Source organism: Phoxinus phoxinus (genome assembly GCF_949152265.1).
Source record: "Phoxinus phoxinus genome assembly, chromosome: 18".
NCBI classification, from domain to species: Eukaryota; Metazoa; Chordata; class Actinopteri; order Cypriniformes; family Leuciscidae; genus Phoxinus; species Phoxinus phoxinus.
This window is the reverse complement of record NC_136893.1, coordinates 14622600-14645246: the sequence shown is the minus strand read 5'-3', so window position 1 is coordinate 14645246 and position 22647 is coordinate 14622600. Positions and strand designations below refer to the sequence as shown.

At 37.7% G+C, this 22647-nt stretch overlaps 1 protein-coding gene across 7 annotated transcripts in view; it reads left to right on the top strand.

The window, feature by feature from the left end:
• The first annotated feature begins 10811 nt into the window (after positions 1–10811).
• The window catches only part of samd11 (sterile alpha motif domain containing 11), an 89026-nt gene continuing 77190 nt past the window's right edge, over positions 10812–22647 (top strand). For 2 of the 7 annotated variants that reach the window (XM_079589659.1, XM_079589658.1), the window contains exons 1-4: positions 10959–11582; positions 19584–19692; positions 21316–21491; positions 22322–22608. The gene's annotated coding sequence lies outside the window, so the exon portion shown is untranslated. Of the gene's footprint in view, positions 10831–10958; positions 11583–19583; positions 19693–21315; positions 21492–22321; positions 22609–22647 lie in introns of those variants that run through there. The other 5 variants (XM_079589660.1, XM_079589661.1, XM_079589662.1 and 2 more) reach the window with 5 other exon arrangements.

The window sequence follows — 22647 nt, the reverse complement described above, 5'->3', positions numbered from 1 at the left end:
TGTTCCCTTAGAACAGGGAATGAGACACTGCGTCGTTCGCCATGCCTCGGGGATGCCAGCTGAACAGTTCCTTCAGGCAATAAGTGGATGATATTTTCTCTAGGCGCCCCTTTTATACTTCCGGGTCGCACTAGTAGTGACATCCTAGGTCAATATCGATTGCCGTGATTTGATAGCTTTTCAGGCACCGGTTCACGTGGAGGGCTTCCCCATAGCGTCATTGACGCAGTGTCTCGTTCCCTGTTCTCAGGGAACAGAGGTTACAGTCGTAACCTAGATGTTTTTATATCAACTTTTTAATAACAGAATTATGTTTTTACAATTTGTTGGTGAGATATAAACATTTAAATGATGATAGTAATAGCCTAACTTATTTTCATGACAGATTTAGGCCTATTTTAAATAAGCCTACATTAAATAATGAATGTTAAGTAAAAATCAAGGTTATCAAGTAAAAAAAATCAAGGTTAAGTCAAAAAATTTTTTTCATGTAATCTCATGCATATATTTATTAAAAAATAAATATTTATTGTTCACTAATGAGTTATAATCATTTAATAGCTTTCCTGATGTAAATGTAACGTTAACATTGTTTACCAGCTGTTTTATTGGCTTTTTCCCGCGTTTAAAACACTGCTTGAGCAATTAAATGAGTAATTTGTAGGCTACTGTAAAAGTTAAAATTGGGTTTTCATTAAATTATTATTCTACAACATCTTGTCTATAATCTCTGAATATATTTTGGCAAAATTCACTTGTTTAATGCAGAAAAATAGCAATTTATAGTGGCAAGCTGAAAAGACTGTCTTCACGGTGGAGATGCAAAAAAAAAAAAAAAAAAATCGCCCATAGCTCTCCTTATCTTAACACTACAAAGACAGTTCACCTATCAAAATAAGCCACATAGGCCTAACAGAATAAAGGTATATCAATGTGCATTTCCCGCCAGTCCTGTGTAAACTAAAATGTTTTTTTATTTTTTTATCCAACGTTATCGTGAGATGCGGAGCACAAGAGAACAACGGGTCTGAAGTAGCTGTTCGCTTAAAAGAGCTTGCTCGCCTCTCAATTGTCCAATTTCAAAACGGTTTTCACAGGATTCATTTTGAGTTCGTAAGATTTAGAATACCTAATCTATGATGATTACAAAAATATGCGATATGAAAAGGCAATAAAAAAAAGCGCCAATCGTCCCGCTAGCAGGACGTGACCGTTAATTAAATCTGTTTTTCTCAAAATTCTGTTCCTGAAAATCATAGCGATCAGCCGACTTCAGATAAACACAACTTTTGTTACCGACAAACGATGAAAGAAATAAAAAGCAGATTTGGAAAGGGCTTGAATTCAGCTTTAATGGTGTATCAAAACCTGTAGGTAAAAGTTCACCATGTGGTGGGTTTTCCCAGATCGCATCACATATGGCTAAGTCAAAAGAATATTTCACAATATTACTGTTTCTACTATTTTTAGTATTTTTGATCAAATAAAAGCAGCCTTGGAGAGCATAAGAAACTTCTCTTAAAACATAAAAAAATCTCACCAACCCTAAACATTTGAATTGTAGTGTAGCCTACATCTTGAAATGTCACTCTCATTTTTTAGCATGCAACAGAAACGAGAAAGCAAAAAAAAAAAAAAAACCCCTTCATACAAACATTTCAAGGATCATCTTACATAGGCTACAGTACTACAATGCACACGAAGTCAAGAGTCCCAGTGAAACCATCAGTCCAACTGCTGAGCAACAAGTGCTTCTGAGGAAGGTTTTTTTTTATGTGTGTGTGTTTATTAAAAGTTTTGCTAGGGTCATGGCAATGGTTTTAGAAAGATTTAAGTATTATGTTTGAGGAAGTTTGTAGCAAGTAAACAACATATCCTTGAGCTTAATTGTTGGCTATGTTCTGCTATATCTTAAGAGTTATGTCCATGAAAACATCTGTGGCCTACTTATTGTATGGGCAGAAATCCAGACCCCAAGGTCAACGCATATTTTCTACCAATTTTCGGTCCTTTGGATCAGCAGTATGTTTGGAGGAAGAAGAATGAAGGATACGCTGAAAAAAACACTACCTACAGTTAAGCATGGTGGTGCTCGGTGATGGGGCTGCTTTGCATCCTCTGGCTCTGGAAACCTGCAGCGTGGAAGGAAAGATGGATTAATTGAAATAAATCAGAAAATCCTAGGAGAAAACGGCATGCCCTCATTGAGGAAGCTGAAGCTTGGGCGTCATTGGACCTTCTAACAGGACAATGATCCCTAGCATACCTCAATTTCCACCAAGGATTGGTTGCAAAAGAAGTCCTGGAAGATTCTACAGTGGCCATCACAGTCACTGACTTGAACCCCATAGAAAATCTCTGGTGGGATTTGAAGGCCGGCGGTTGCATCACACACCCCAAGAATATTACTGAACTGAAGGCCATTGCTCATGCGGCATGGGCTAAGTTCCCTCAGAAACGCTGCCAGAAGCTGGTGTCTGGATATACATCTCGTCATGACAGCAAAAGGGTGTTCTAAGTGCTAAAGATGCTTGCCATGAAGGTGTTGAATAATTAGAGACTGCAGAAGTCATTAAAAGTTGCATTTTTAGTTGAATTTGGTGAAACCAATTGAAACATTTGGTGTGTTAAGCTATTTCAATTACTTTTGTCTGATTTGTTCATTGAAAACAGCTGAAAGTCAGAAAATGTGTCCAATGAACATGATTTGCAATACATTGAATAATTCAGATTACAACTGTAGTATATACAGGCTTACTTTAGAGTTTTGTCAGTTTCTTTTGTCAGATATATCCCACTTCTTCCTTACGTAATGCCTATAGGCCAGGTATCTAAACACCAAACAGGCATTGCTTCATATAAATGTGATGATGTATTCATCTGTCTTATGTTTTTACAGCTTTTGCACCTTATTCAGGTTATGCTCTACTTGTACTGGGGAGGGAATCAGGAAAGTTAGAGTAAGTGTGGATGTGTTTCTTCTAATTTTCTTGATGAAACAGTAATCTTACTAAAAGGCTGTGTGAATTAGTGCTGGGTCATTATTTCAACTTGAGAGAGACAGTGATTATCTGCTTCCAACAGAACTGATTGCTCTAAGGTGTGCTGAACATGTTGAGATGCACAGCGACACAGCTTGAATATGAATACGTAAGCTCTTCATGTTCATCATGCCCTTAATGAAAGCACACTCAGATGTTAAACCCATACTGTTAAGATGTTGGCCTGTGGTTGCCCAGAGGGCTTCAGGTGAAACCACATGCAGGAACTAGATGTTCTCTGGGGCCATAGAGACAGGGAGCACCCTGACCTTGTGTGTAATGAGCGTCCTGTGATAGATCGCTGTGCCAATGCGCTCACTCGCCTCTCTGTGGGGCTGTCCGATTTCCCAGACACAGATAGATTGTTCTTTGTTTTTCTTCACACCTCCACAGTGCAATTAATCTTCTCCGAGTCCATCTCCATGTCTGACTCCAGCATAGCAGACACCTCTCGAGCCGGTAGGTGATAAACTCACACGCCAGGGGTAAATGCACCAGGGCCTGCTGAAATAAGGAAGATGTTAAAATGCATAGCTCTGTTGGCTTTTTTCACCTTGTATTCTGGACAAAGCCCATGGTATTATTTATCTTTGCTCCATTGAGAAAGGTTCATTTTGGTTTCAAAATATTTCAAAGCTAGAATTTCACCAACAGTAATCTTGCATCATTGATTATAAAAGGAATGTTGATCTGCTGAATTGCCAATTGCATGTTTTGCATTAATGGCAACATACTGTGGAACTTAAGCCATGATTTCTTGCTCATTTTAAGCCAGTTTAAGCATAAAGCAGTACAAGCAGCAATTCATAAGGAAAGCTTCGTTAAATCAGGATGCAATGGGAGGCTGAGCCTCCTCGAAAATTTACTCTATATAAACGTAACATCTGAAATTATAAAATTAACTCGTTTTAATCTGACTTTACATGTTCTCAGCACTTTTTTTGTTTTTAGTTTTCTTTCAAAAGGAGATACAATTTAAAGTTATTCATAAAATATAAGACATATGGTTTGCACAGAGCCCACCTATCTTTATGCTATATGGTATTTTCTTAATAAAATAAATAATTGCATAATGCATTAAATGTCATTTTGAAAATAAAAAAGCACATCAAAGATGGATTTCTGATTTTTGACTGATTACCAAACACCCCATCTCTGTTAATATTTATTTCTAAATCCTTTCAAAAATAATTTTGGCTAAATACAAAAACAAATACACAAACAATTTTAAATATATACTTTTATTTAATTTTTCCACTCCAAAATTCACAGGACTTTTCTTGAGGTTGGCTGCAGGGCGTAAAACAAATGAAGCCCACTTCTCTTTTTAAATAGATTGAAACATGACATGGGTATATGCAATAAAACATTAAATTAAAAATTAAAAGAACAAAAAACATTTTCTTTTATAAGTAGCCTACGGCATATTGCTGGTATCCTGTCGTGTTTTTAGCCTACCTTTGAGACCCCAATAGTAAAACGGTCCAGTCTTAATGCAGAGAAACTATCATTCAAAGATTTTCTGTAAAAAAAGTAGGTGAAATTCGAATTATTAAGGGTTCTCAATCAATAATAAATGAATAAAGGATGGTTCATTGCACGTAGGTGAGTAGGCCTAGATGTTAGATTGAATGGGGCTCTCCATTCATTTATCAATTTTTTTGGGTCTTACTTTAAATTGAATTACATGGAATATTTAAAGTTACTAAGCCTATTGTGCCGATCAACTGTAAAACATCAGAAAAGGTTGATGTTACAGAAGCATGTAAACTTTGCGGCTGTTTCTTTGAGCGTCATGTCAACCTCCGCCTCAACCAATGTCATGAGATTTTAGGTGGAGCTGCAATGGTTGATGTGGAGCGTTTATAACTCCACAAATTTGTGTTTTTTTTACCTGACATTTTATAAAGCAGAAATTAGTGATACCAAATAGATAAACTGATTTCCAATTTATTTTTTTCAGTCTCAAGAAAAGGTTGTGTAGAAAATATTGGTAGAAAATATGCGTTGACCTTGGGGTCTGGATTTCTGCCCATACAATAAGTAGGCCACAGATGTTTTCATGGACATAACTCTTAAGATATAGCAGAACATAGCCAACAATTAAGCTCAAGGATATGTTGTTTACTTGCTACAAACTTCCTCAAACAAAATACTTAAATCTTTCTAAAACCATTGCCATGACCCTAGCAAAACTTTTAACAAACACACACACACAAAAAAAAAACCTTCCTCAGAAGCACTTGTTGCTCAGCAGTTGGACTGATGGTTTCACTGGGACTCTTGACTTCGTGTGCATTGTAATATGTAAGATGATCCTAGAAATGTTTGTTTGAAGCGGTTACTTTTTATTTTTTGCTTTCTCGTTTCTGTTGCATGCTAAAAAATGAGAGTGACATTTCAAGATGTACACTACAATTCAAATGTTTAGGGTTGGTGAGATTTTTTTATGTTTTAAGAGAAGTTTCTTATGCTCTCCAAGGCTGCTTTTATTTGATCAAAAATACTAAAAATAGTAGAAACAGTAATATTGTGAAATATTACAATTTAATAATAACTGTCATCTATATTAAAACGTATTCTATTTCTGTGATGCAGTGCTAAAATATCAGGACCATTACTCGTCTTCAGTGTCACATGATCCTTCTAAATCATTCTAATATCTGATTTTAAAAAATAATAATCAGTATTCTATTTGTAACATTTTTTGTAATTGTAACATAAATGTCTTCTTTCAAAAATAAAATAAAAATCTTACTGACCCCAATCTTTTGACGGTATACGTTTTGGCTATATTTGGCAAACTATGTTTTTTAATCCTAGTCAAGTATATTTTCTTGCAGAGAACATGAGCAACAACACTGCTGTTTGTGGTTTTACTGTATTTTCTTTTCTTTCTGCCCTTCTCTTTGCTGTCATCATTAATAAATCATCTTTATTATATGAAATGCATCGAAAAAAGCCACGTCTTCTGACAGAATTAAATTATTTGGAGGCACGTTGTTTACATTGTCCTTTGCCTCCAGATTGATTATTACACAGCATTTGCAGTTTAGGTGATCGGCTTAAGATCTGAGCATCCATGTACAAAGAAAAATGGTTCTATAGCAGCTGAATTTGAGATGAATGGGAATTCTAACATAGCTTTCTACAGGTATGGGTCACATATGTGTGTTGGCCTGTCAGTGATGATCTGGTAGATTGATCCAAAGGCCACCAGCTGTCTTCAAGTAACATCGAAATGGGCGCTGGGAATGCTTTAGTGTTATGGAAATATGCAGATTGGAAATATTTATTTATAAGATATGTGTTCACATATAGTTACTGTAAACTCAGAGAAGTGCTTCATTTAATTTCAAAGTAGGTGGTTTTGGCATGTAATCTCACTCTTTCAGAAATATTATTGGGCCATATGTGATATCAACAAACAACACTTAATACTGCAAGTGCTCTCAATTCAAGACAGTATTCCAGTTTAATAACATCCTTGGATTAGAGATGACAGTGTTATAGTGATCAGATGTGATGTTTAATCCCTTAGATGCGTTTTTTTTTTCACTGCCTCAGTATAGCGGATCTGTGGCCGCACCGCTCTGAAAACCCCAGAAGACATGCGAGTCAAATCTCCACAGCTTTCCTCTGTCTGTGTGCATAGAGAGAGAGAGAGGAAACGTCTGCTTTTCATATGAACTGAGCTCTGTACAGCCTGCAGAGAATATCATTTCTGACTGAGATGATTCAGATTAAATCCACTCAAGAGCAGATTTCCTATCATGGAGAGACGGGTAATGAGATAACAGAACGGCCACAATAATCACAAATCAGGATAATCTGCAGTGTAGCTCTCCAACCCTCACCAATTCACCAGGGTTTTACTATAGCTGCCATTAATGTGAAACCCCCCTCACACACACAAAAAAAATAACAGTATTTTTTCTATAGCCTACTGTGAAATTGAATGGTAACTGGGACTGTCATTCTGCCTGACATGATATTATGTGTTCAAATGAAGACATGAACAACATGGTTGGTGAGTAAATGATGACAGAATTTTCCTTTCAAATCGATGTCTGGAAAGTTACAGCTTTGGTGTTCGGTTCAAACCATAGAACCTAAGTATTGATTTCAGCGCCCTCTGGAGGCCGGCCGCTGAAGGACCTGTCACGTGTTAAAATTGATCTCTTCCTGTTTAATGCGCTTAACGACTGTGAGGAATGTGAATTGACATTTCTTTTGTCTGCCGAAATATGAGCGCGTACCACACAATACCCCTGACAGAAAACTTAACATATTAGAGTAGCAGTACTCATTTAATCTACAAAGTGGCATACATGCTGCCATTTGGTTTATGCCCCCCCCCTTTTTAAATATAAGAATCAAGTATCCTGTGATGTCTTTGTAACGTGATATGATTCCATTCTTTTAGACACGTCACGTGACTGGATTGAAATTGGGCTGAGTACGCCCTCTAGTGGATAACAATACAACTGACATGGAGATTATTATGTTAACTGGTTTTGTTTTATCTGGTCACCCAAGAAAATTGTATTTTATCTAATCAACATTTTATTTTGAATTTTGTTATTTATTATAGTTTCACTTTTTCATTTTATTATTTGTATTATTTTTTATTATGTTTTATAAAATTTCCTTTGAAATTTGTTATTTTTATACTTTAAAATTTTATTTTATTTCACTTTTTTCAATTGATGTTTTGTTTTATCATCTTGCACAGCAGGGATTGTGTAAAGCACTTTCATATATGTGTTTTTGGAAGGACCTGGTTCAGAATGTGCCTTTCAAGATTTTGTGTGGATGTTAGCACTGTGTAAACAGTGTTAATCCAACTCACTCACGTAAGTCACGTTACATCTAGTCTTTGAAGGCAGGTGTGTCAATATTGAATGAACAGAGAGCTGCAGAGGAATTTGCTTTAGCTGTTTTCTCCCTGTACCACAGGAACTGCAGACAATGGTTTTCCACTCAAAAGAATACCAAATTGGTTTCTCTAGTTCTGCAACAAACAAACATGTGTCATTTGCTAACAAAAATACTATGCATTCACAAACACATGAAACCTAGAAACATAAGAGATGAAGCTCATGTTGCTGAATCAGACTGTTTAAAGCTGCTTGTGTAAACACTGATAATGGCTTCTCGGTCGACTAGACCTTGAGCAAACAGAGTGGAGATGTGTGTACTCTGTGGTCAGTCATCATTTACCTCTGCTCAGCACATCTCTATGTGGGAGGTTAAGGGAAACGGTCCTCCATTTTGAATGAGACGTTCTTACCGAAAGAAAAAAAGATGCAGATACAAATTTACTCTCTTTCCATAAGGTTTAATGTATTTATCTTTGTGTTATATTGTATATGTGGTATGATTTTGTTTATGTGCAGATCTGTGCCACTGTGTTTACATTGAGTCTCAGCCAGTGAAAAGAATATAGGACGTGCTTCACATGCTTTATGCGGCCGTGTGTGTGTGTGTGTCAGTGGGAGTGTGTGAATGTGTGACGTGAGTGTGTTTTTACTGGGTTATTTCCCTGGCTGGCTGATTTGATTTGATATTGGAGGGTTTGTGCTGTGTGAGCAGAGTGCTTGGGGGAGGATAGGGTTTGTAATGAGAAAGTGGTATGGGTCGGCTCTGTAAAACTGCTCCTGATGGGTCTCTTCAGCACATTTAATGAGGCCTGTGCTCCCTGCGTTCCCTAGACGACACGACTCCCCGCAAAACCTGGAGAGGAACCGATTCCTGCTGTGCCACAATCCTCCCTGCCTCACTGTCTCTCCGTGTGCATTTCAGCCCGTTCATCCGTATGTGCTGTGATGATGACTCTAGCTGTGGAGGGACATGGGGTTTATGTTTTTATGGTCGACATACAAGGCTGTTTAATTTAGATTGGCTATATAGATATGCTGGAGGAGGTTCTGCTTGACTGTGTTTTCTCTGTATAAATAGAGGCAGTGAGGATTTGGGGCCTTTGGCTGGAGGTTTATTTATTTTCAAACTTTTTGATGCCACAGGCCCCCAATGATCTCCGGAATATGAAAACAATTTGTGTGTGTCTGTATAATATTAATAAAACTAATAATAATCAGGATATTATCATATTATTAAAGGTAGGCTACACTTTGTAACTTTTTTATTCAAAAGTAACTAAATGTAATTAATGAGTTAATATCATCAATCCTTCTTTCAAAACGTTTTATTTTTAATCTTATTCTGCATCACTATGGTAATAAGTGTTCATATTATTGTATTATGTTTTTCGTGGGAAAATTAAATTGCATATTTTTTTACAGTCTATGATACAAACCCACTACGTCACGCGCGCATTTCTCGTCATATCCGCAAATAGAGAAACGTTTCTCCAGCAGCAGCTGCTTTGCCGCATGTAGTAGGCTACATGGGGGATAGGTCACAGTCACACACAACGAGCATGAATGGTTGACATGGGGATGGGCAAATAAAGCCCCATGAAGCACTCCTGACACGTGAAGATTGAAGATTCGAAGCATCAAGAGTGTCGAAAACAGCGCCATCTTGTGGCAGCTAGGTCACATTTACAGCAGCCATAAACCCGAGGGCGCAGCGCCGTTGTTTTATCTATTTTTACATCTAATACAAATAAAAGCCTGACAACGCTAAATGTTCAGTTAAATTCTGATAATATAATTCACATATTAAAGTGTGGCAATAAATTAAATGTAACAATTATATTAATACTAATTATGAAAATAACAGTTGCTGGAAACAAGTAAATGCATTGTTCAATGTCAGTATAGCCTACTTTTTAAAACTGTCCCCCCAATATTATATATTTTTTTGCTCCGCTCTGTTTTTAGGATGACAAAAAGTTTTAAAAGTTACATTTTAAGTCTACCTTACAGCAGTGGCGTAGCCACGACCCAGGCCCCCTCATTTACATGTCCGGCCCCCTCCGATTTCTGACTGCTTGTTTCAGTTCTCACGCTCCGGTTCACGGAGATCATGAAAGCGCGTCTGATTGTTTTATTTTATTTTACAAAAGCACAACCTTTTCTTGTTATTGTGAGTTTACACAAATAAAAGTAGAAGTTGCGAATAATGTAGGCTATTATTTTCTGTATGACCAGAAATTATAGAGTAGGCTATTTAAGTTGTTTCCACCGTTGATAGGAAAAATGCAAGTGTTCGCGCGCGCGCCTCCGTGCCATGCAGTGCGCTCCACACTCACAAACCCTTGAATATGCGTCAAAATCTTGTGTTTATTTATGGTAATCTTAGCTCTGTATTATTATTGTCTAACCCGTATTATGAATGACATTTGACGAATTGCTTTGTTCCTTTTTTGGATAAAAGCGTCTTCTAAATATGTTGCCTAATACATGTTATAATAATGATAATTATTATTATTATTTGCGTACACGGACCCCAAACACACCGCGCCTTCTAAGTCAGGTGACTGTAAATGCGCCAAAACTCTCAAACGGCGTTTACGTGCGTTTAGCCTCCACCATATCCCACATATATATATATATATATATATATATATATATATATATATATATATATATATATATATATATATATATATATATATATATATATATATATATATATAGGCTAATGTACGTTGCCCCCTCATTTAAAGACGGGACCCCCCAAAAATATAATTCTGGCTACGCCCCTGCCTTACAGCGACCATCAAAATAGATAGCCAATCAAATAAAAGAAAGCGGGGTTTACTGTTCACAGAAGTAGACAGAGCACGTATTCCATCAGTTTAACGTTGAAAGAGTGCGAGGTAAGATGGAAGTGTCAAACTATTCGACTTTTTTTCTTCTTGAATATGGCCATTTTGAGTAATGAAAGTTGCATGTGTTCATTATCTAAGCTATTTTATCAATTTAAGTCTCGGGGCAATGTTGATTACAGTTTCTGTGCTGCTGAGAGTGAGTGTTGCAGCGCGATCTCCGCTCTGTGTGTGTGTGTGTGTGTGTGCCATAGACAGTATATAAGTGTGCGTGTTCGTAAGTGCGTGCGTCAATGAATGCAGCGCATGGTGTCTAATAAGGAGTAGCCCAAAAGGTTCGGCCTAAATAAATAAAGGTCCTATAAAACCCATGCAGAGCGGCCAAAGATTTACAGCTTTGCATCGTTCAAACATCGGCCGGAGATCATTTGCGATCAAAGGCCGATTGACACGCGAAGTGAAGCATTCACGTGACTGGAAAGAAAGTGAGGCGATCGTTTTTCATTGGTCACGTGTTTCTCTGAAAACAAACAACACTACGGCGCTTCGTGCGAAAAGGCCTAATTGCGTTGCGTACTTGAAGCTTCAGTGTCATATGTAGGCTAGTCTAGTTGACATGGAGCATTTTAACCTTCGGGGAATCACTTTTTAAAAAAAACCCCGCTGAACAGAGGAGAGTCTGCGACAAGAGGAGATACGCGACATCCACAGCTCAAAATAAAACATCAACATCGGCTGAGATAGCGAGAACTGAGGGATTTGAACTAGTTTAAAGGCGACGCAGAGATGGCGTTTTTCAATAGGTGAGTAAGATATTTTATTGAATAGAAAAATGGACATATGTGGGCTTAGCTCTAATTTGCGTTCATTGCCATTTCAGAGTTCATTGTGAAGTGTAAGTTAATTTCATTTATGGGAGGTTGAAGCCCTGTGTTGGAATTTATTTTCGTACAGTATCTGTAAATGGGTGTAACGTCTTCAGCTAGTGTATCCTTTCCATCTAAACTGGTTGAATATCTTATAAGCAGTAGGATACTCTCTCATCTTGAGAAAGAACCATATTCATCTGCACAGGCACACAGAGTTGAAGCACAACCAAAACAATGTTTTTCCACAAAATACATGCAGTTTTGTTTTTAACCGCTAGAGGGCCAAAAGTTACATATCGTATCCAGTGTATCTTTATTATTGCTTTTGCTGTTTATATTATTATTATTAATAATATCAATGATAATAATTTTAACTTTTATAATAATTATTATATTTTTAAATTGAATATTGTTACTGTAGGCTACTAAAGCTAAAATTATTTAAAATATGGTCTGGAAGATATTTACTGTATAATGAGAGTTTTTTCCCCATAGTATTTCTATATAAACATTTAAAATAACCGTATTTTATTTTATTTCTTACTGTTAGAATGGCTCTAAATCTAAAATTATTATGATTTTAATTTCATGATTTGCGACGGGAAATAATGAAAAAAAGTAGGCTATTAACTATCAAATATAATAAATTACGTGAAACCATCACAGTTTGTTATTGTTTTTTTTCACCGACCATGCCCAACAAATTAATTACACAATGTTGTAATATATTTGAGTAGTATTTCGAACATAACTCCCTATCTCAAGTGATTTACATATAAACTAGCTGAATAATCTTTTTAAGAGCTAGATCCGCTATTGGCCAGGTTTTTGTGTGGATTTATAGGCAATAGGCTAGTTAAAAAAAAACTGAACTTTGAAAGTGGAAGACAAAAGTTCAAAATTTAGTTTCCAATCGCCATTGTTCACATGATTATGAATAGAAGTGAATGGAGCGTGAAATCAACTGTGTTTTGGATTTCATTTGTACAGTACTGTTTATATTATGAAAAAGAAAAGGTTCATCTTTTTATAGCAACTCCCTTTCTCTCTCATAAAGTCATTATTGCTGGTTTTGTATGTTCTGTAAGTAGGGAGCTGGTTTTGTTTGTCTGTTATGACCCAGTACGACCACCAGAAGGCATCATACTCACAAAGAGTAGCAGAGAGGAAATATCTGTCAGACGTGTTCACCTCACCTCACCTCAGAGACAACTTCTGTTGACCACAAATGTGCTGCTGTCCTCATCTGCACTCTGACCTGCACTCACTCTCCACTTCCTCTCACTTTTCTTACCAAGAGTCTAGTGCATTTGGAGTACAATGTTGTCCCTTAGTACTTATTATTATCACTTATAGGCCTGGTTTAACAGACAGGGCTTAGATTAAACCAGGATTAGGCCTTAGTTGAATTAGGAAATCTAAGAAGCTTTAATAAATGTGCCTTAATAAAAAAATATTACTGATGTGCATCTTGAGACAAATGGCACTGACTGACATATTTTAAGATATCTCCATTGCTTTTAGTTAAAACAGCTCAAACATGCATTTTACTCCAGGACTAGGCTTAAGCCTTATCTGTGAAACCGGGGGATAGTTTAATAATATATATATATTAAATGTGACCATTCAAGACATTTAAATTAATTGCGCTGTACAGTTCTTTTTATTCCCAGTTTAATAAAAATATATTTTTTAGTTATACAAATGTGACTTTTTGTTTGAAAAAGTCTTTGTTTGACATTTTTATGTCTGTATAAAGACTTGTTCTCTCAGTCAAAGTTGGCCTTTCTTAGCCATAAAATTACTTTCAACTTTTATCGCTAGGTGGTGCTAAAGATGCATGCATTGTCTCCCAGTCTACGAAAAGCTTCATCAATGTGACATCATTATGAATGACACACATCAATGTCTAAATGATGCTGGCTCTCTTTTCTCTGATTACAACACTTAGTGTTCATTTAACTCATTACGGCTTATAATTGGCCAGACATCAGTACAGTCATGACGGTCCATGACATTAATTGTTATGTTCATGCAGGAAATGGTTGTAGTAGTGCTGAGGTGAGGACCTTGTGAAGTGTGTTTCCTGGACTATACAATATCCAACAAGTGCAGTCCTTTACCATATATATACAAGATGACAAGCTGTTATCAGTTTGGTTCTGATATACAGTAGTGAACATTTTTACTTACAACAGTTCAATCCATAGTATTTCTCAAATTGGGGTCTGTGGAAAATAATTGGTAAATAATGTTACCAAGTATTGTTACCAATGTTGATGGTACACTATTAAAGTATTGACTGTAAGTCGGTAGTACTACTTCAAGTATAACAATTAATATAGAAGTTTATTAGGAAATGTACAAAAACTCTATAGTTGAAAATGCAACTTTTTTTTTTAAAGTGCGGAAGACACACTCCCGTTTTCATGGTCAGGATTCTTCAGGATTATGGGTAGTGTAGTGTTTTATTGTAAAAACCAATATTTCCATCTATCTATCTATCTATCTATCTATCTATCTATCTATCTATCTATCTATCTATCTATCTATCTATCTATCTATCTATCTATCTATCTATCTATCTATCTATCTGTCTATCTATCTGTCTATCTATCTGTCTATCTATCTGTCTATCTATCTGATTCTATCTATCTGATTCTATCTTAAATTAAAGGTTAATTGACTCATCTTAATCAAAATACATATTTATTTATTATATATTATCAATAATAATAGTGTTATTCAAATAAATAATTTATATAGGCCTATATATATATATGAGCTCAACGGTTAATTGATTAAGCTGTAATGAATAAATATTATTTATTTAGGACCACCTGCTCCTGTATTCAGAATTTATTTAACCCCTTGTTTGCATTGATTTTTTATTGCAATGGTTTTGCAGCCTTTTCGTACATTTTGGGTGATATCATGAAAGGAGTCTTTGGCTCCAAAAATTGAGAAATGCTTTAATGCAACTCAATCACCCAAACATCATATCATTAGTACCGGTAAATAGTTATTAAATCTGTTCTTCTGATGAATATTTGGACTGTACTAAACTTTAAGTTGATTTTGATGAACCTGGTCAGCTCTGCAGATGATCTGATGTCCTGAAGTTTAGTGTTAAAGGCCTAATGAAGATGAGTAATAAACACAGGAAGGGAGGATAGAGGTCGGAAAATAAATGAGTGTTTTAGTTGGTGTGTGTGGGAAGGCTGGATAAATGAGGGCTGGAACACAGGTGTGGGGGTGTGATTAGGCTCTCAGGGCAAATTCTCTCTCTTTCTCTCTCTCTCTCTCTCTCTCTCTCTCTCTCTCTCTCTCTCTCTCTCTCTCTCTCTCTCTCTCCCCATCTCTCTCGAACGGGCTCATGTTGTTCTTCTTTTTGCTTGTGGAAGTTGTGAGGGCACCCTCTGGATTGCCTCACTGCCGGAGCATGCCGGACCCTGTTATCCGGCTATCCATCTGTGCTATTGATTTTTCTTTTTTTTCATCTTTCCCCTCCCTGGGCTGGTGTTTGAGCGTTGAGATAGGGAGCTGGAGGAGGCGGGGGGAGATCTGAGCATGTTTGCAGGGGATCGGGGGGCTGAGGCTGGCAAGGTCTGCCTAGCCTGGACCAATCTCTCCGAGCAAATGTGTGTGTTTGTGTGTGTGCGCGTACAGGCCAATGTATGTATCTATTCTCTTTCTCTCTCTCTGTTTCTTACTCCCTCTCCCTCAAGGGATCGCTTCCCCCCCTCGCCTTTCAGAGGCGCCCACACCGCACACGCTCCTGGCGGCGCTTCCCTCCTCCCCCTCGCCCCTCGCTCTCTCCCGCCCGCCTGCCTGCCGTCTCCTCTCCCGGGGGGCATCAGCAGCGCTGCCGGCTCGCCCCGTGATTTGCAGAGATTTGTCTAAGTGAGAAGCAATTAGTGTGGAAGGCCATTAATGTATGTGCACTCTGGCCGACCTCCGGCTGGCTTGAGGAGAACCGGGGTGGTGTGACCGCAGGGCTCCGCGATCCTCTCCCCTTCATTTCGTTGGCAGGAACATACCAAGACACCAACGTTCCCCACTGCCACCTGACCGATTTGATTTCTATTCATGAGAAAAACACAGCATCTCGTGCTCTAAACTGTCATGTTTCTTTATGTATTTATTTTTTAGGGGTCTTTTAGTTTAAGTGTTGATTAATTGCTTTGTGCAGTTTTTAATGTGTGTATGTCAGGTTTAGGCTACCTGGCACAGTAGTTGAAGGGTTTCCTGCAAGCCCCCACACACTTTCCATTGCAGATGATTATCAGCAGTTTGCAAAAGCATGGAAAAGCAGTAGGTGTGGACTGTGTTTGGGCCGTGGGAGGGTTCCCTCTGAGATTTGCCATGGTGGGTTTGGGCCAGGGGCATTTTCTCAGAGGAGGCGGTGCTTGTTTCAGTACAGTAGAATGAGGAATCATCGACAGTGCAAAAATAAAACAAAACAAAACACATACTACAAAATATGAGATCAAATATTTTTTCCTGAAATAACACGCTCCAATAGCGAAACCAGGATAAAAAGCTTCAAAGGGAGTCTTTTCCCCACACCGAGCTCATTGTTTTCTAAGGTTCTAAGGTGTGGCATGAATGTGAAGGTGGTCAAATAAATACAGGTGAAAAGTCACATTAAAGGAGAGACAGTACCTTCACATCACATTGGCTTATTAAACTAAAGTTTCCATTTAGCCAAAAAAACAAAACTGAATATAAAGTTTTTTTTAATTAAATGTAGGTATATTGGCTTATCAAACTGCTGTTCAGGGTGTTACACAGGTGATAAACCAGTCATGATGGTTTACAAATTTTGACAAATTTAGCTACTTTAGTATAATTTTTGGTCACTGTGATGTACGTTCACACTGCTGACATGTTTACCTGTTTTAGCTTATGTTGTGTGCACAAAATCAATTCTTACCCTACATGGTCAAAATGATGCATAATTAAAGAAGCGTTACCTGTTTCCAGGCTCCAAAACGGTTCTGACCAAGTACCGGTAAACTGTTTTTGTTTTGTTTTTTGCCTATTACAGACATATTTTCGATATGTCTAAATCTTTATTATTTCACTAATGGTAATCAAAACTGTTTGGCTACCAATATTCTTCAAAATATCTTTTGTGTTCCTAAAAAATTCATAAGGGTTTGTAATGACATGAGCGTAATTCTTTTGGTGAACTATCCCTTCAAAACATGAAATGAAACTTAAATAAGCAGGTTTTTAGTGACCACACGTGGTTAAATAAAATTAAAATATAACCTCTGTGATATATGATTATTGTATTATTATATTTGAAGCAATGTAAAACAATGCATAAACGTAATGAGAGGTTTTGACTTGCAGTAGTTTATAATAAACAATAGACTAAAAAATGCAGAGCTTTTCCACTTCAATTCAGAAGTCCAGTTAGTCTGGTCTTGGTAACTTACCTTAGCAGAATTAGAGGCCTGAATAAATACAGAAATAACACACTTTCTATTATATCAGGTGCAATGGAAGGCAGGCACTGTATCTGTGAGGAGCCGGCAGCTCATGGGTGGCTGGGCTGACATGTTGGTTAATTAAAGATAGGCTAATTAGAGACAGTCCTTACAGCAGCTTTTAGGAGCTTGATAAGAGGCTAATCCTCTGAAGTAAGGCTGAGATCGAACTGGTCCCTGGTGAGGCTGTTCTCCATACGCTCAGCTGGAAGTACATTCTCTCCTCCAAAAGAGTAGGATTTTGAGAAATGGCACAGAGGCAGTCTTTACCAGCCTGAGATAGGCTACTATGAGGGCGGCTGGATCCTGGTTTTGTCTGTGTTAACAATAAGTTTTACACATAATAATTATTACTTTTAAAAAATATGTTCAAAATCATGCACACTCAACATGAACTTAAGACTGCAGTCATATCAGCCCCCCCCCCCCCCCCCACACACACACACACCCCCACCCCCAACACACACACACACACACACAAAAAAACTGTTTGCCACCATTGTGATTTAATATCACATAGGCTATTAACTAAGTGTAATGTAACTAATAAAATATTCTGATCGCCATAACCAGATTCGGCCAATATTCCAGTTTCTAGAAATCTAAATAAGACATGAATAGAATAGAATGACGCTCATGTCATTTCAAACCTGTTTGACTGGCTTTTTTCTGTGTCTATATATTGAAAGTCAATGGGATTCTGTGTTGTTGACTTGTGTTGTATGCAAGACACATTCTTTAAAATATATTAGTGTTCTTAAAATAAAAAAGTCATACAGGTCTAGAATGACATGAGGATGAATAATGAATAAATAATGACTGAATTTTCATTTCTGAGTGAACTAAAAGAAACATGATATGTAATTGTCAGAGTTTCATGACCTACTGGACATGTTTTAATTCATGGCACCCTTATCTTTTTCAGATTAAAGCCTTAACCAGAATATCCCTTATTTGAAAAATGATGTGCTTGACTGTAAACATAGTCAGTGAGTTTTCAGTTAATGCCATAACAAGAGGCATTTTGTACCTCTAACACATGGGAGTCTTTGCCCATATGTTTGAGTTGGGTCTATCTATAATTTAGTAGTGGCAGATGTCAATGTTAATCATTCATACATATATGTTGTGTGCCAGTTTTTGTCACCATTTGTTGTTATTCTGTCACCTACCTGCGGTGGCGCTCATCTGTCAATGACCCCAGCTTTTACTTTACATCAAATGTAATTTGATTGGACACCCAGTAGGTTACTACAAAATAATGACTGTTAACATGAATTTAATTGTTATTTTACATCCTAATTGTAGCCCTAAAATTAAATTACAACTTTTCTCGCCCCAAATCTTCTCTAGGTCAACTTATTTTCCACAAAAAGACTAATTTTGTTTGTAAAATATGGGGTGAGGCCTCAATGTGAACTCAAACGCATAACCAGTTGTGTTTATTTCTCTTTTTTTGACAATTTTGTTTACACCAAGTGGAAATACAACTTCATGGGTGAGCATAGGCCAAAGCAACACAATGTGGTGCCAGACCCATAATAAGTTGTAATTGCCCTAGAGGTGTGTATCGCAGGTGGTTCTGCACCTCGCTGTGGTTTTAAACGCTGCTGTACCTGAAGTTGCTGGGAACGGTGGGGGATGAGACATTCCTCAGCATGCGGATAATGCCGGCACTCCTCACCACCAGTCTGCCCCGGCACCAGCTATAAAGCAGCAGCCGCAACATGACACCTCCGCTGCGAGAGGGATTTAATATAGTCCGCCACACACATGCATGCACAGGAGAAACCAGAGATATAAGTATATGCTGCCAGCGTCTCGCAGTAAGAGCATCTGTGCGTGCCGTGCCTGGACATGTTCACTCTTACATGTATCATTTAAGACAAGAAATCATCGCTACAGCATGCACAGTACCAAATACACCGTTCCATAGTTTGGGGTCTGTGGGATTATCAAAGAAGAGCAAGGCTGCATGTATCAACAAATAGAGTATCCATTACAAAAAGAGAAGGTTCAACCAATGGATTCACTTTGGGGTCTAAGGGGGATAAAATATTGTATAACAAACGACCTTTTAAAGTAAGTTCACTCTGTGAACATCTGATCAATGCACCTTTGCAGTTTCTTTCTGTTTCTAGTAATGCAAGCGTGTCTGTTGAATTAATTAATTATTTAAATATGTATTATTAATAATAATTAAATTACAATAACATATCTTACTGTGACAAATCTGAAAGCAATGCTATCTGACACTTATGCTAGTATTTCTTGCATTAGTTTTTCTATGAGTGGACTGTTTCCTCGCTACCCGGTATCTGATTCTACATAACGTCTTATCAGACCATGAAGTGGCTAAATAAACATAATTAAAAGCATTTTAATGAATATGTATTCAGAGAATGCATTAAGCTGTGTCTCTCATACTGTGCTGAAGGTCATGTGCGTGTGGAGCAGGACCTGCAGTGCTGTCCCAGCCAGTGAGGAGGTTAACTGATCCGCTGAGGGGAGGAGAGCCGTCCTGCCACACCGCACGATATTGACAGGTTAGAACCCGAGGGCTCCTGCAGGATATGAACATCGCTGGAGGGGGGTTACTACCTTGCGCCATTCCTGCGTGTGTGTGCGCATGTGTATTTGTCTGAGGAAGAAAACATAGAGAAGCAGCACCAAGGAAAGGAAGGCTTATGCTGTTAACTTTATGGTTGACACGTCATATTTAGGTTAGTAGATGTTAATGTGTTGGAGCAGAATGTGTGGCAGAGAGTGGTGGTACTACACCTGGAGATCAGACAGAGCGCTGTAAGGCTGCAGGTTGGGTGAGGATTTGGTGCTACGGAGCTGCTTGCAGCGTTCTGCTTGTTGATGTTCAGATGGGGTTGACCTTTCCCTGACTCACCCCACCAATCAATAACCCCAGCTTAAATTTTCATGGGTCCCTGTTTGGCTGCTTTCTGCCTTCTTTCTGGAGAAGGAGGAAAGCAAAAGTGCAGGGAGGATTTATTTATTTTCATCATTGGAACTGATAATGGCAAAAACATGAACAAAAAACTATTTGTTGATGCTTGTACATCTGCTGTAACTTGTACTACAACAAAAAATGTTTTTGAAATAGCCTCTTGTTGCACTGACACACAAAAGATACACACACTCTCTCTCTCTCTCTCTCTCTCTCTCTCATATATATATTATATATATATATATATATAATATCGTAAATCTATATCTATATTTCCAACAAGAAGAAATATAGGGCTGGGCTTGATTTTTTTTTTTCCCCATCGGGAATTGATTGGATCGTTGTGGTTTGCTATTGCTCGCGTCAGCAAATACGTCATCAATGAAGAGAAAAGATGTTGCGGGACGGGGAAGAGGGGTGTCAAGAGGGACGGGGAAGTTATTTTGATTAAACATTATGAGGGAACATGAATTTAAAAGAATATGCACAGATAAATCATTTATAATAAGTACTGCAATACTCCATAGTAAATACAAATGGTCCATTTTGATTTCATGGTGACTTTAAAATAGAAAAATTATTTTAAATTGATATAATATTGCAATATTACAGTTTTTTTACTGTAGTTTTGATCAAATAAATGCAACCTTTGTGAGTAAAAAAGACTTCTTACTGACTTTTGAACAGTAGTCTCCACTAGCAGGTGCTAACTCAGCCATGCTAAAATTTTAAAGTTGTCTTTAGAAAAGTTTATTTTGCTTTACACAACATCTTCATCTGAGAGAGTCTATATAAGAGTTTGGATTACTACTCGATTTGGATTAGGGTCACTCTATAAATGACGCTGGTGAGATCAATCTGACATATATGTGTGCCAATATTCTGTAGTGTAAGCAGCATAGCAGAATCTATACCGGTTGATTAAAATTATTACATGATTATACCATTTGTCTTATAAAATTGGTAAGTAGACATAATTGTGTTTATTGCAGTTTCTGGTTGCCAAGATGATGACAACATCACACGGGCCACAGAAAAAACACGAGGGTCGTATGCGGCCCACGGAGTGCTTTTTGAATAGCGGTCTATGGCAAATAAAATAAAACATATTGATTGTGGAAATCATGTGGATCTGTGGGAGGAGTGGTCTGTGTGGCCATTGAGTCATTTCTGAGTGTTTGTATTCTTTGTTTTGTCCTTTACGATGTAGGTGTGGGTTGCAACCTGATTTTCCATGTACCGATGAAGATCTCTGTGTGTATGATAAAACGACTCCTCGCTTCAGCAGCAGGCCTCAGTGAGCTGTGGGGCAGAAAACTGGCTCCTGAGCGATCAAAGCCGAGTGCAGCACATACATGGGGGCGTTCAACGTCGCCACCGACGCAGGCAAGCCCTTCTGTGGTCGGCTCGTGTTCTATATCTACACTCCTGACATTTTCACTTTTACGCTCATCGCTCCTCCTCATTCTCACTTTCGTTACCCACAAGCCCCAGCCATGCTGCATGCATGTATGTGTGTGTATGCATGTTTTTTGTGTCTGTAAATGCACCCACTGACTGTAGGGTTTCCCTCCAGAGTGTGTGTAGGTGCAGCGCACATTTTGCATTCCACGCCCCACGTACTCGAGGGTCACACTTTTCCACTGCTTATCGCTCGGGTACCTCTTCGCACAGAAGCGTGATTGCTCAATGATGACAACTGTAGTTGCAACATCCAGTGCAAATGCACTTGCGAATGCGTTCAGATAAGAAGAGGGATATGAAAAGTGGCTTCACATTCATTACTACTATTTAAACACATGATAAAAGTCGTTTTACTTCAGTATAAAACATTTGAAATGCTCAAAGTATATCAAATGTAATGCCATAACAAATGTAAGGAGATTCACTAATATATGTATATATAAAAAATGCAGCTATATTAAAAATGTCATATAAAATGTATACATATATATATATATATATATATATATAATTTTATAGAAAAAATTTAACAAAAATTATATATATATATTATAATATATATTATAGTTAATATATATATATATATATATATATATATATATATATATATATATATATATATATATATAATATAGTTAATACATTTAATGAGAATTAACAAGATGAATCTTCACAGGTGGTTCAGGACTTCCACACACATGTAGATAATATTGGAGTAACCGTGCGTGTCTGTTTTTCTCCTCAATCTTCAGTGTGGCGTTTGACTTGTGAACCGTAGCCCAGGCGGGCAGGAAACGCGTCATGGTGCTAACTGGAACCAGATGTCAGAGGCTGTTGGGGATTCTCACAATGGAACATGCTCGTCAAAAGGAAACTTTTCTCTCCTCCTCTCTCTCTCTCTCTCGCTCTCTATTTCTTTTTCTTTTTTTCTCTGCAAGCATCAAAGACCCTGCTTGTTTGGGTGCTGATTGATCACTAGAAGATGACAGACACTACCACATCTCATTCAGCAGGAAGGAGAGAGATATAGCAAGATGGGGTAAGGGAGAGCCACACCAGGAACAGACTGTTAAAGTAC